The sequence below is a fragment of the Parus major genome, chromosome 2 (assembly GCF_001522545.3).
Source record: "Parus major isolate Abel chromosome 2, Parus_major1.1, whole genome shotgun sequence".
In the NCBI taxonomy this organism is placed as follows: Eukaryota; Metazoa; Chordata; class Aves; order Passeriformes; family Paridae; genus Parus; species Parus major.
The window spans coordinates 47,929,651-47,942,136 of NC_031769.1; the positions used below are offsets into that span (position 1 = coordinate 47,929,651).

General features: G+C 36.8%; 1 protein-coding gene across 16 annotated transcripts in view; it reads right to left on the minus strand.

The window, feature by feature from the left end:
• The window catches only part of ARPP21 (cAMP regulated phosphoprotein 21), a 141,634-nt gene that overhangs the window by 104,025 nt on the left and 25,123 nt on the right, over nucleotides 1–12,486 (minus strand). For 14 of the 16 annotated variants that reach the window (XM_015617556.3, XM_015617557.3, XM_015617560.3 and 11 more), the window contains exon 2: nucleotides 368–536. The gene's annotated coding sequence lies outside the window, so the exon portion shown is untranslated. Of the gene's footprint in view, nucleotides 1–367; nucleotides 537–619; nucleotides 734–12,486 lie in introns of those variants that run through there. The other 2 variants (XM_015617552.1, XM_015617554.3) reach the window with 2 other exon arrangements.

Below are 12,486 nucleotides of genomic sequence, written 5' to 3' on the forward strand. Positions count from 1 at the left end.
GCCATAAGTTCATAAACAAACTGAACGGAATATGAAACTACCTGAAGCTTGACTTGCCTTACTGTGAGCTAATTTGTGATTCTCCTTTCTCCCACCGCTCTCCCCAAGAAGGCCGATGATTTTAGCTATTCTGCAGTTACAACTGAAACTTGAACCGTTTTGATGAAAATTCAAAACACAGTGGGTGCCAAGACCTTTTTTACTGGTCTGTAAAATAACCCTTAATCTGATAAGGATTTTCATCAAGAAATGCACATGCATGCACAAACTCCTCATGAGCATATCAACCTGCAGCTCATCTACATGCTTACAGAGTGCTCACAAAAACAACAACACTGGGATCAGCTGCACCAAAGACGCCGTTTACCTGAAAAACTGCTATAATTCCAACTGCCTTTCTAGCGTCTTCTGTTGGTCTTTGCTGGTTAAGTCCACACAAATGATCAACGGCAACGTGAGTCCCATGTCCCCATTAACAGTTCAGAGTGCCAATCTCCATGCTGGTCCTTCCGAGAGCTTGACGCATCATAGCCAACCTGGAAAAGACAAAAAAATAAGTAAGACTGGCAATGATCATGGCACAAGGGAGGGATGCAATGGATAGGACAAAATTTCTAACACTAATGACCAGTTTCCAGCAAGTCACTTTCACAGCTTGATCCAGCTCCACCTGTCTCAAAACTGCCTGCTTCTTCTCTAATGAAGGCTAGAGCCGGCTGTTCAAGTCATAACAGCTCCTACGCAAGGAGCTAAAATTAACAATTGCATTATGCACTGAAGATTACTCATTTCAATTTTAACCTTTTTTAGCGAATTCCAGCACTTTTCATTAAAAAAAAAGCATATATACATATTTATATATAAGCTCATCTGTTTGCTTCAACAGAAATCAATGAGGAGATGAGGAGAAAAGATTTGCCTGCTTTTTAACTATGGCTTCTGCTCCAATTAAAACTTCAACAGTCAAACACTATTGAAAAAATATCTAGGTGGGTGCTTTTAGAAAGTGACCTGCTTTACCAGGGTAGTGAATTGAGATGCTCATTTAATAAGCTGAATAGAAGTTGACGTGATTCAGAATGGGAGGAGGAAGAGGAGGAGAAGGATGAAATCCTATTGCCTGAACATCCACCAAAAAAAAAAAAAAATTCTGAAGCATTTTGAAGAGGAAAAATGAGATTTCAAGGTTATGATTGGAGAAATAAACCTGAAGAAAGAGTAGCCTCAGCAATGCAATTTTTGCTGTTCATCAGGATTATGTTTGCCAGCTGAATAGCTGATTTAACAGAAAATGAGCATTTTAGGATGAGTCGGACTGATTTACAGGCCATGGTCATGTGCTGAACTGCCTTGATACAACAGGCAGCTCTTCTCAAGACTTGCATCTGAGTCATGGTTGAAGCAGTCAGTGAGACACACAAAACCAGCAAATAGAAAGCACATATTCTGCTGGGGAGGGGGGAGGAAGCCAAGCAACAGTAACGGGAGATGATTTTCATGTTTTTTGATTGTATTAGACTCCTAGTTTCTGCAGTGAGTTTTACATTGTGCACGGCAGCAACTCCCATACAGCACATGTCAGGAGACTGGAACTTGCCATGTGAAAAGAGCTGAATTTGCTGCTCCAGAAGTGGAGTTTAGCCTTTCACAATATTCCAGTGCTCGCTCCAGGAGCTCTGGCACACAGAGGAAACCAGCAGGCAGTTCTGCAAACTATCACTGACATCCTGAAAATTTATAAACACAACTATTCCTTTTCCTCAAACCATTTAATAATTTGCATAGAGTAATAGAAAATAAGTCTTCCCACTAGGTTTTTGGTATTTCTTGCAGGATATTTTTGGAAATCCTAGCTCATTACAAACACAGCCTCACAATGGGAGTGGAAGAACACCATGGAAAGCTATGCCCAAGTACTCAAGCACATGCAAAAGTATGTCGTGGAGCCAATACTCAGTGAGCAAAGAGCGAATAAACCACTGACTCAAAATCTTATCCTCATAACCATCTTCCATTAACTGTTTCCCTCACACTTCCAAAAGAGAGATGGAGGAGGGGTTAGGAGAGGGAATCAACCAAAATCAATCACAAACCAAAAATCCCAAGGAAGTATAGTGCATGAAGGTTTCACCTGGAAAACAGCCATCCAAGAAATAGACTGTTGTAATCAGAACCCTCCAAAACTAACAGAGACACAGATATCTGTACCAAAATCAGAACACACACAAATTTTTTTCAGAACTCTCCAGTGAGACCATTTGTTGTGAATTAATTATTCATAAGACAAACAAACAGAAAAGCAAAAACCAGACAACAAACCAACCAACCAAAGGGTATCATATGCAGCAAGACTTGGTCTTGTGCACAGATGGTCAACATCATCTTACCATGCTTTACCCAAGGCAAATTTCATAATAAAATGAGTTCCCCATACTGTTACATTGAAGATTTCTGAAGACAACATCATTTATCACTGGCAATGTACACCACAGAATCTTGAATTAAAACAGAAAAAAGCTATCTATAAATTTCCCCAAGAAAACAAAAGCAAGTGGAAAATAATCCTACAACATACAGCCACCATCCTCAAACCCAGAACAACGTCTGTTAAGATGAATTTTTAAGGAAAACATTCATAATTGTCTTCTGGGAAACAAAAAGAAGACAAGAAGAAGTGAGACATATAGCAATCAAATTGAGCTTTTCACCTTCTCCTAATATAGATTTGCTTCTCCTTTATTGAGCAATTTACAAGTGATGACTAATCATTTACATACTACAATACGTAAAATACACTTTGGGTTGTTTGGGTGGGTTTTCAGAGGGACTCAAGTTTCCATAAAATATATCGGGAAAGTATAAATAGTAAAAAGGAATCAGTCAGAAAATAGCCATTAAAAGCAAGACATTTTTGTTGGAAATATGTCTCTGTTTCTCGTATATTTCCAGGATATCTCGTTATTCAGTGATGAATGTACTTTTTACTATTGTCAGTGCTGCAATGACAGCACTGCTATGGAAAAACATACAGGATTATTCTCTTTCTTGCGCATCAACAGAAATGTCAGGGATGATTTGACTGTCAAAACCTTCAGTACCGAAGTGACGCAAAAGGCTGAACAAATGCACTTCTGTTTTTCATCCTCAGGTAGAAACCACAAAGCTTGTTGCTAGGCAAAAACCACCTTCTTGATATGCAAGTGAGCAAAATTTCATCGGCTGTTTGGATTTTAGTAGTCTACAGGAGCTCACAGCAAAATTTCAGCCCCTAATTCCTTAAAGCAACTTGAGTATTGCACACAGCAATCCAACAGAAAATACAGGGACCCATCAAGTCACTTGTAGATCCACTTTAATGGAAACATAATCTGTTTATACAGAATTTATAAGCACCAGCTGCTCAGTATACACTGTGGGATGGGAATGCTGAGGTTTTTTTCTTAAATTCTTTTCCTTTTAACGGGATTTTCATTTTAGAAGCTGAAGGTACTACTGAGCTTGAACAATTACAGTCAGAGCTTGAAGAGAAAGGGATGGGAGAAGGCGTGAATGGTCACATACATTCATACAACACATACCACGCAAATTCCAAGAAAAGTCTGTGGGAAGGAATACAATTAATTTAATGCAAGAGTTTAAAAACTATACACAGAAGAAGAACTGTCAAAAAACAACAGAAAAGCAAGCAAAGATGTTAGGAAGCTGCATGCAATGAGCACCTGAGGGCTTACCATCAACTGAAATTCAAGAGAGACATCTGACAAAACCCTCAGAGGCCACTACAGGTGAGCAAGTCCCTTCTGTATTATGTAGGAGGTGTTTTGATGGCCTCATAGGTACGCATGGCAAAGCAGGCATTCCAAGGTCATTATGCTCCCTCCCAGTATCACACAGGTCCTCTCTCAGAGAGGTGATGAGCAGGCTTTAAGGCCAAAGAGTATACTCTTAACCATAAGCAGGCAGAGGCAGGCAGGACAGAACTCTAACAGAGTGAAATCCAAGGGCTATTCTTCAAATACATCTGCCAAGCATAGAGACAAAAGTCATTCCAAAGCCTGAATAGATCCTGCTACTTAAAACTTGCTGATAATTGTCATATCTATGAGCCAGAATCCTTCTCATCCCATCATGATTCTCCACTCTCATGAATGGTTTGCAGGTATAACTCCATGAGCAGGAAGCAAAGTTGTCAGCTGGGATTTCTGTGATATGCCATAAACCTTATGCATATGCATCAAGAGAGATTTGACTCATTACTGCTAAGTCACTCATCAGACTCCTGGAAGCCCCTAAAAATGGACTCCAGCATTACCTTAAGATTATGAGTAGACATAACCCTAAATTTTGTCAGATTCTCATATCTTAAATCATAAAATCCCATTATTTGACATTTACTTAAATATTCTGGTTTCTACCATTAAGAAAATAAAGGAAAAATCTAAGGTTTCATAATGAAAACAAAAGTTTCAACTCTTTGGTGGCTTCAAAGAAAGCATTCATGATATAAAACGTATTGTTTAAAAAAAAAAAACAAAAAACCAAAAAAACTCCAACAACTAAACCAACAAAAAACCCCCAAACACAACCACCACCAAACACATAAAAAGGGCAAGTAAAATAAATCCTACAGTTTTAGAGCAAACACACAACTACTCAGTTGCCCATTCCCCAGTTTTTAGGACTAGTTCTAGTCTTTACATCATTAGACTGTGTCCTTTTCACCATGTTCCCACATTTCCCAAAGAAATACAGAAAGCTTGAAAGCCAAGCTTGCTGCAGTGCATTAGCATAGCAGGATAATAATCCGTAATAGTTCTTATATCAAAATGCTTTAGTATGAAAAAATTAATAAAAACAACCTTAGGGCTGTGAAATGCATGGACTCCTACAAGTTCATTGGTTGTTACAAGACAGAAGACTAAACCTTACAAAAACAGTGCAAAAATATTTTTTAATTGAAGTGTTTGATTTTTTATTTTATTTCCCACCTCCTCCTCTTGTCCCCTCTTCATCATCACTAAAAAATCAAATAGTGCGAATGCCTACGTTTTCTGCTCCTACGTGCCACAGACCTTTGCAAATAAAAGGTTACTTAGACTCATTTACTGATGGCACTTCACCAGAGGCTGTAAGCAGACAATATCCCATGAGTTAAAAAAGCACGAGCATCTGCATACAAGCAACAGGGCAGAGGCCCCTGACCCAGCTTAAACAGGCCAGAAATCAACCATCAGTGGCAGTGGCAGCCCAATCTGATGAAAACAGGGCAGACTGAAACACACTGAACTAGATTTCAAGTCCTGTACAAAAAACCGCTGTCTATTAAATGAGGCAACTAGATGATATGGAGCAGTCTCCCAGCTGAAATATCTGTCTTGGAATGGCACTGGCTTTCATCCCAATCTGCATGTGAAACCCAGTATTTACAAATAACAACAAGGATTCTCAAGAATAGTTTAACAACCAAAGAAAAATCCCAGAAGCAAATCAAGCTTTTGTGGTTTACACCTGATTCCTTTCTTCAAGGGATCCTGTTTCTAACAGATTGCCACCAATTTTTTTCCACTTTAATCCCCTGTCAGACAACCTCATGTCAATGTCATCATCTTCGGCCAAGTAATAATGATGTTCCCTCCAGCTTGTTATATTTCTGCAAAGCTAGAAGCTTTACCCAGAAAAATAAATATAGATGGCCTGTAGGGAGAGTCTGCTTTGTTTTAATACTTAAGAAAAGGCTTGGAAAAAAAAAAAGCTCTTTTATCTGTCACAATGATCATTTGAAGTTTTCCAGGATCTGCATGAAAAGATATGAGGCTGAGTGATCTGGCTAATAAATGTCAATCACACAACTTTAATAGGAACTGAGCAACACCCAAACTTTTAACAAGCTAATCAGATGTACAAATCAGCACTCCTGGAATGAGTTGTTTGCCTTAGAACAGCCTTCAACACCGCCTCATGCATTTCAAACACATATGCCAAATTTTTCTCTCATTCCCCAACAAAACCTGACAAATTTCCCTAAAATCAAAGTCATTAAATTAACTGGTCTCACTCTTGGGTGGTGGAAAACAGCAGAACACTCGTGAGTCCAAAGAGAGAGAGCAAGGCTCCCAGCCATCCTCAAAGCACACACGTCTCCTTGAAATACACAAAAGTCATTTTCCTTAAATCCCGTGATGAAAATAATAGACAGCATGGGCAAACACACAATTCAAATGGAAAGAGGGACTAAAACTCATCTTCCCTGGTAATCAGGTCTATTTCTCTGCTATCAAAGATAATTATATCACAAAGTCCTCTTTAGAGACGAGTATCTTTATTTTATGACTAGAGGATGTCTAGGGAGGATACTTTAGTAATTTTGCTGCAAGGATGTTCAAGAATCTCACTGCTTTGCCAGGACATCATCTCCATTACCCCATTGTACACATCAATACTTGGTACGTTTTTCTTACTGTGCCAATAATTGCCCTCCAGCTTAATTAGTTTTCTTGATTTCACAATAGTTTTGTCTTCCTGTGGGAAATAACTGTACATCACCTCATCATTTGTTGTTAGGTTTAAAGAAGTCCATTCCTTTTAGCTGCCAGTTAAACAGGTCTGCATTATTTCTATTACTATCCACCTCTGGTCTGTATTTTTTTTGTCAATTGACAGTCTCTTCATCATTTCCTCACTTCTCACCAAGACTACACACTGAACACAGATGTTCCTCCACCCATCAACACATAGTGGTGAATGCACTGGAGGAGCTTTATTTCCACAAAATCTAAAACCAGTTTAAGGACAATGAATAACATGAGGACATCCCAGAAGGAATACTACCATTTTAATATGAAACCCTAATCAACAGCGCAGCATAAATGAACCTGGGCTCCCCACAGAGGGGTGTCAGCAGTGCTGAGGGCAAATCAGAGCTACTGCAGAGAGCCAGAGTGTGGGAGCCACCGTGGACTGAACCGATAAGGCTACAGACACCCAGCACAAGAGAGACAATTAAAGCTCCTGGTGTGATGTCACAATACACTTCTATGCATAATGAAATCTGGTAGAATATACAGTTTACACTAATTTTAATTTTAATAATTTTAATTAATTTTTAATTAATTTTAATAGAATAAATGCATATAATTGAGTTTAATGAAGAAGTTGTTGAAACATTTATTGTTTTTCTAAGTCAAGCCATCCCTACTCTTTTTTCCTTCAATGCCTTCTCTTTGCCATTTCTCTCAGGTAGCCATAGAATATGTCCATTTTGCTTTACACAAAGAGCTTCAAGAACAACTTATTTCTTTACTCAGTTCCTCCTAAAGCTTACAGACTTGACTAGAAAACCCAAGCACTGTGCATTTGCATTTTGGACATATGCCTTTGAAGAACTAAGTTTAAGTAGACTGGAGGTAATAAATGAGCAGCCAGCTAAGCCATCTTTCATCACTCATTAATAACCAAACACAAAGCAGTTGAGTCCAAGGGGGGAAAGAAAGCCACAACATCCCTAAACAAAAGAAACAAAACAATTTTGTACACTACTAACTCAGTATTTTAAAATACATAACACTCAGGAAATAGACGGCCCATTACTTATGAGCAATTGCTTTACACATCTTGCAACATCACCATGGGATGCAGGCACAAACAGATGAAAATGCATCAGGAACTGACCAAGTATCACTGAGTCTCACATGTGCTTATCCTGATTTTTTCCTTTCCCAATTTCTATAATAGCCTCTATATTTCATCCTGCCATTTCTTGACAAATTAGGTGCATTTTCACTAGCACTAGCTTAATTGGCAAATCCTGAAAGAAAATAATTGCTAAGAGCAAAGCTGCATTACACTGATGAAGCAGACCTGAGCTTAACAATTAGAATTGCCTTAGCAGACAAACACTGACTGCAAAACAGCAAAAAGTTTTCATATAAGAATTGACAGAAAAAATACCCCTTCTTTTCCTCCAAAAGTCCCTTTTGATTACCAGAATTAAATATAGCAGCTATTCTTGCTTTCCTAAGGCCATTTTCTGAAACAAAACCAGCCTGCAGCTGAAGCAAAATTCTTCATTCCAGAAAAAAAAAAAAACAAAACCAAAACCAATAAAGAATAAAAAATAAAATCAAAAAAGCACCATGCACTATGAGACATCCCCCCACATATTCTTCTGCTCAGAAAGTTTAATTATACTTTCCAAATTCAAAGATGGTTCATATCAAGCTTGTTTTAATACTGAGTAAGTTTTCTAAGCTCATATTCCAGCCAAGTCTCCTCTATCAAAATCCACAAAGGCCAGATAGATCCTTGGAGAGTTCCCAGTACCAGATGATTTTATACTTTTTAATATATAATTTTATTAGTTTCTTTTTATCAACAATGGAACATTCCTAAAAATTCTTTGATTGTGTTTATCAGAAAATATACTCGAATACAAATGCTTTGTTGATGACTTCTTTTGTGCATTAGTAGACTTAGAAGAGCAACATCGACTGAGAACAGTTTACAAAGTCTTATCAAGAACACTCTGCTACAAACTGCTCTTCTGTCTAAAATCTTGCAAGATGCATGGACAAGAGTTTCACAGTTTTCAATCAAGTCAGGAGATGGCCTATTTTTACTCTAACTATAAAAATGGCTATTTTTTCACGTCAGATCCACATGCCCTTTTTCTCATTATTGGAAGCCCTTCTGACGAAAAAGAAAATTAAGGCAGAGGCATTATCTTTCTGCCCTAATAGTACAGAGTAACAATAAACACATGTAACAGATATAAATAGCTATATGAAAATATATTTTTATGTATTTAATCTATATATTTTTACATTTGCATAGAGGGATATCTGTACTTTATCAAAATACATTGATCCCATTTTGTTGGTTCCAATTTTGTCTGGTCTCAGGCAACACAGTTAAGTAATAAAAACAACAAATTACAAAAAGAAGCCTTAAGTATGCTATGGATTGTATTCAATACTCTATGTTGCTATGGTTTCAAAAGGACATTAAGAAAAATGCAAATTATAAGAATAAATTAGAAGTCAAAAGGCCTAATGATTAAATGCATGTTATAAGAGCCAATGAAACCAAACACATTTTTGCACTATGCTCCAAAAACTGGAGTGCCAAATAACCTCAACTTATGCTCACTTGCAGAAAAACAAATCAAGCTTTATAACTTTTGTCACTTCCCTTGTCATGTGAAAAAGAGATTTAAACCCAGCCTAAAATATGTAGTGATATACACCACATTTCCTCCTTAGCAGCATCAGGACAATGCATTGCACACTGCAATCAGCTGCCGAAGAAACAAAGGACGACATTCAACTATGAAATACCAGTCAGGTATTTACGCTGTCACCCTTAAGGCCAACAAGAGAAAGAAATCAGAATCTTCGGAAACAGGTACAATAGTCAAGAGAGAAAAGGCAGAAGCTCATGTTCACAGAACAGGCAATGCCAGTTCACAGATTCGCAACTTTGGCTTCTGAAAAGATCTTGCCAGAAACCCTGTGGTTTCCGCATTATGTTTGCCTTTTCCAGTGGGTAATTCCAGGCTCCCTGTGATATCATGAACAAAAGAAAAGGCAGAAAAAGTGTTTCAATATCTGATTGTGTTTTTCCGGGAAGAAATTATGACATATTTATGATAGAGATAAGCAGTTTTGTTAAAAGCGTAATTGGCCACCCCACAAACACCCAGACAGAAAGCTTCATGATACATGAACTAATAAAAGAACAATGAATACACAGAAGAAATCAAATATTCAAGCCAATGTCTCCAAGGAATATGTTCTATTAAATTTAAACTAGAAAAAATATATATATATTTAATCCAAAAGGACATTCAGAAAACAATCAGAAAAACACTGAGCTTTTCCAGTACTTTAAATCTTGTTATACAGATTGAAGTCTCCAGAAGTTCAAATATGATTTAAAAAAAAACTCCTATAATATCAAAAATTGTGTTTACCTGCGGTGAAACAATCTGTCTTACTTGGCACTAGAAACCACTAACTACATCAATGATCTAAAAATACTGAGATTTAAATTACAGGAGAGAGGTGTGGGACCAAAACTCCACAGCCTGCAATACATTTGATTTCCACTGCAGAATGGCCATATCGTCACATTTTTTTCATTGCTGTGCTCACTAACAGGGAAAACAAAAATATGATTATCAAGCACAACACCAAAACCGCAGGAGAGAATATATTGCATGAAATTTGAAGAAGAAAAATGTAGGTGGTAGGAACTTACTATGATATCTATTAGAGAGAGCTCTATGCTAAAAATTCTTTAAAGTAAAGATGTATTTCCAGGCTTGAGTTCCAGTCTAGCCCTTAAATGAGACTGAGACTTTAATTTAAAATGTTTTGGGGAGAAAAAAAAAAAAAAAAAAAAGAAAAAGAAAAAAGACATTCATAATAATTCAAGAAGGTATCTCTAAGATTTCAGAATTTAATGAGTACTTTGGAAATTCAGTTGCCCTAAATTATTTAACTAAAATTTCATATTGGCTGCTTATGTATATTTTAGTGGCATTCAACTACATACTCCACTGACTTTCTTTTTTCTTCCTCTAAACATTTTATAAAATTTACCTGTGAATTAAGGTTTTTTTTACCTATGTGCCCATATTCAGAGTCCAGACCTTGCCCTTACAAGAACTGAAACTACCCTGTTGTGTAAAACACAAAATCTATTTGGTTAATTCATTCTTCATATGTAATGCTGTTATTTGAGCCTCAGGATTTATTTCTCTACCTTCAAGATATTCAAAGGCTGATGAAACATGACACAATTATGAGAAAGGGCAAGTCAATAACCCCTTCTGTCACTGTAAACCCAGTTCTCCTCAGAACTGTGATCCTTCTTGCAAATCACCCTTCCTATAGAAAAAAAAAAGATCTTATCATTTGCATCCTTTATTGCAACATGTCAAAGTGCAATGGCAAGAATTTATGCCTTTTCCTTCTGATGTTAAAATTTATGTGCCTGAGAACTTAATGCAAAAGACAATATATTTACTGTATGTTTTTCTTAATTTATTACAGACTACAGCAAAACAAATCTCCTGATCAAATACTGAATAAAAGCCTTTATCTGCTGTACAATTTGAGACACTGAGAAGAGGGAAAGAGCACTGCAGTTTCATACAGAAGAATAAAGCAAGTAAGCTGTTCCACAAACAGTATTATAAGTGTTACAATATCTCAAAATCACACAATTATGACATCCAGTTTATAAATATTACTTTCAATAAATAAATAAACACACCTTCCTCTTCCCCCTCCACTCCAAATCCCCAGTACATATGATCTGTTTTAAAATGGGATTAAAACACCCAAGGGCTTGTTATGTATAGGTGCTGACTATAAGCAAGATCACCAATATTCCAAATTTTAGCAGACACCATCAGAAGCCAGTGTAAATATCCACACATTAGCAACTCTGCTAGAGAATCACTGAACTTTCAGTAATGCATGCCTTTAAAAAAAAAATCCATATGATTGAGTGAACTTTTTCTCTCCATTACGGAAATGAAGAAATCCCAATCTAAAATATCAAAATATTTATTACCATAAGAAATATCTCTTTGTGACTACATGAATAATCACCTGACAGTATAAGTTATGGCCATATTGTAAAAAAACTTGAGAGGACTTGAAAAACTAATTTTAAAAAAAATATATATTTGATATTAACTTCAGCTGTTTGGTATTTTAGCTATTTTCCAAAATAATTCAATTAAAATAGTTGTATCTCTGAGCAACCTTCTCTCTCTTCTCCTTTAAACCTCATATTTCAACATTCAGTTTATTTTCTGTATGCTGATCAGAATTAACTGGGCTGAAGTTTTTTCTTTTTGCTATTGCCTAGGCTTCTATGCTGCACAGGTGATTTTTCACTGTTCTTACAGATGAGCGTTGTCTTTTATACACATGTACTATATACATATAATAATCTGACAAGTTTAATTTTCTTCCCCTAGAAATCCAACAGAAAAGAAAATTATTGAAAGTGGTGTATACCTTAAAAATAAAGTATCTAGCAGTAAGTTCAGTTCTGGAATTTACTTTTAATTAGATCCACAGCTGTCTCCAGTCAGAAAACTTGTGTGCACACTAAGTTATCGTCTAAATGGCAAAGTAACATCTTCAGAAAATATCCATTATTGAGAAGGGACCAAGCACAGGTCCATCAGCAACTCCTGCAACTGCACCATGCAGTTCACCATGTTACAGGCTCAACAGCACCCAAAAAGATAAGTTTGATTCAAGTTGAGAGTTGGGCCACAAAAGCCCTGATCCTCAGAAGCTCCTGCATGCATGGAGACCTGAACCAACCTCAAGTCTGTGATCTCATTGTTACAGCTAAGGGGTACTTCTTGAATCAGAGAAAAAAAATAAAATGGATAATCCTCCAATGAACAGTAATACTTCTCTTCTTTACCCCTTTATTTACCCCTCTTCTGAATCTTGGTTCTCC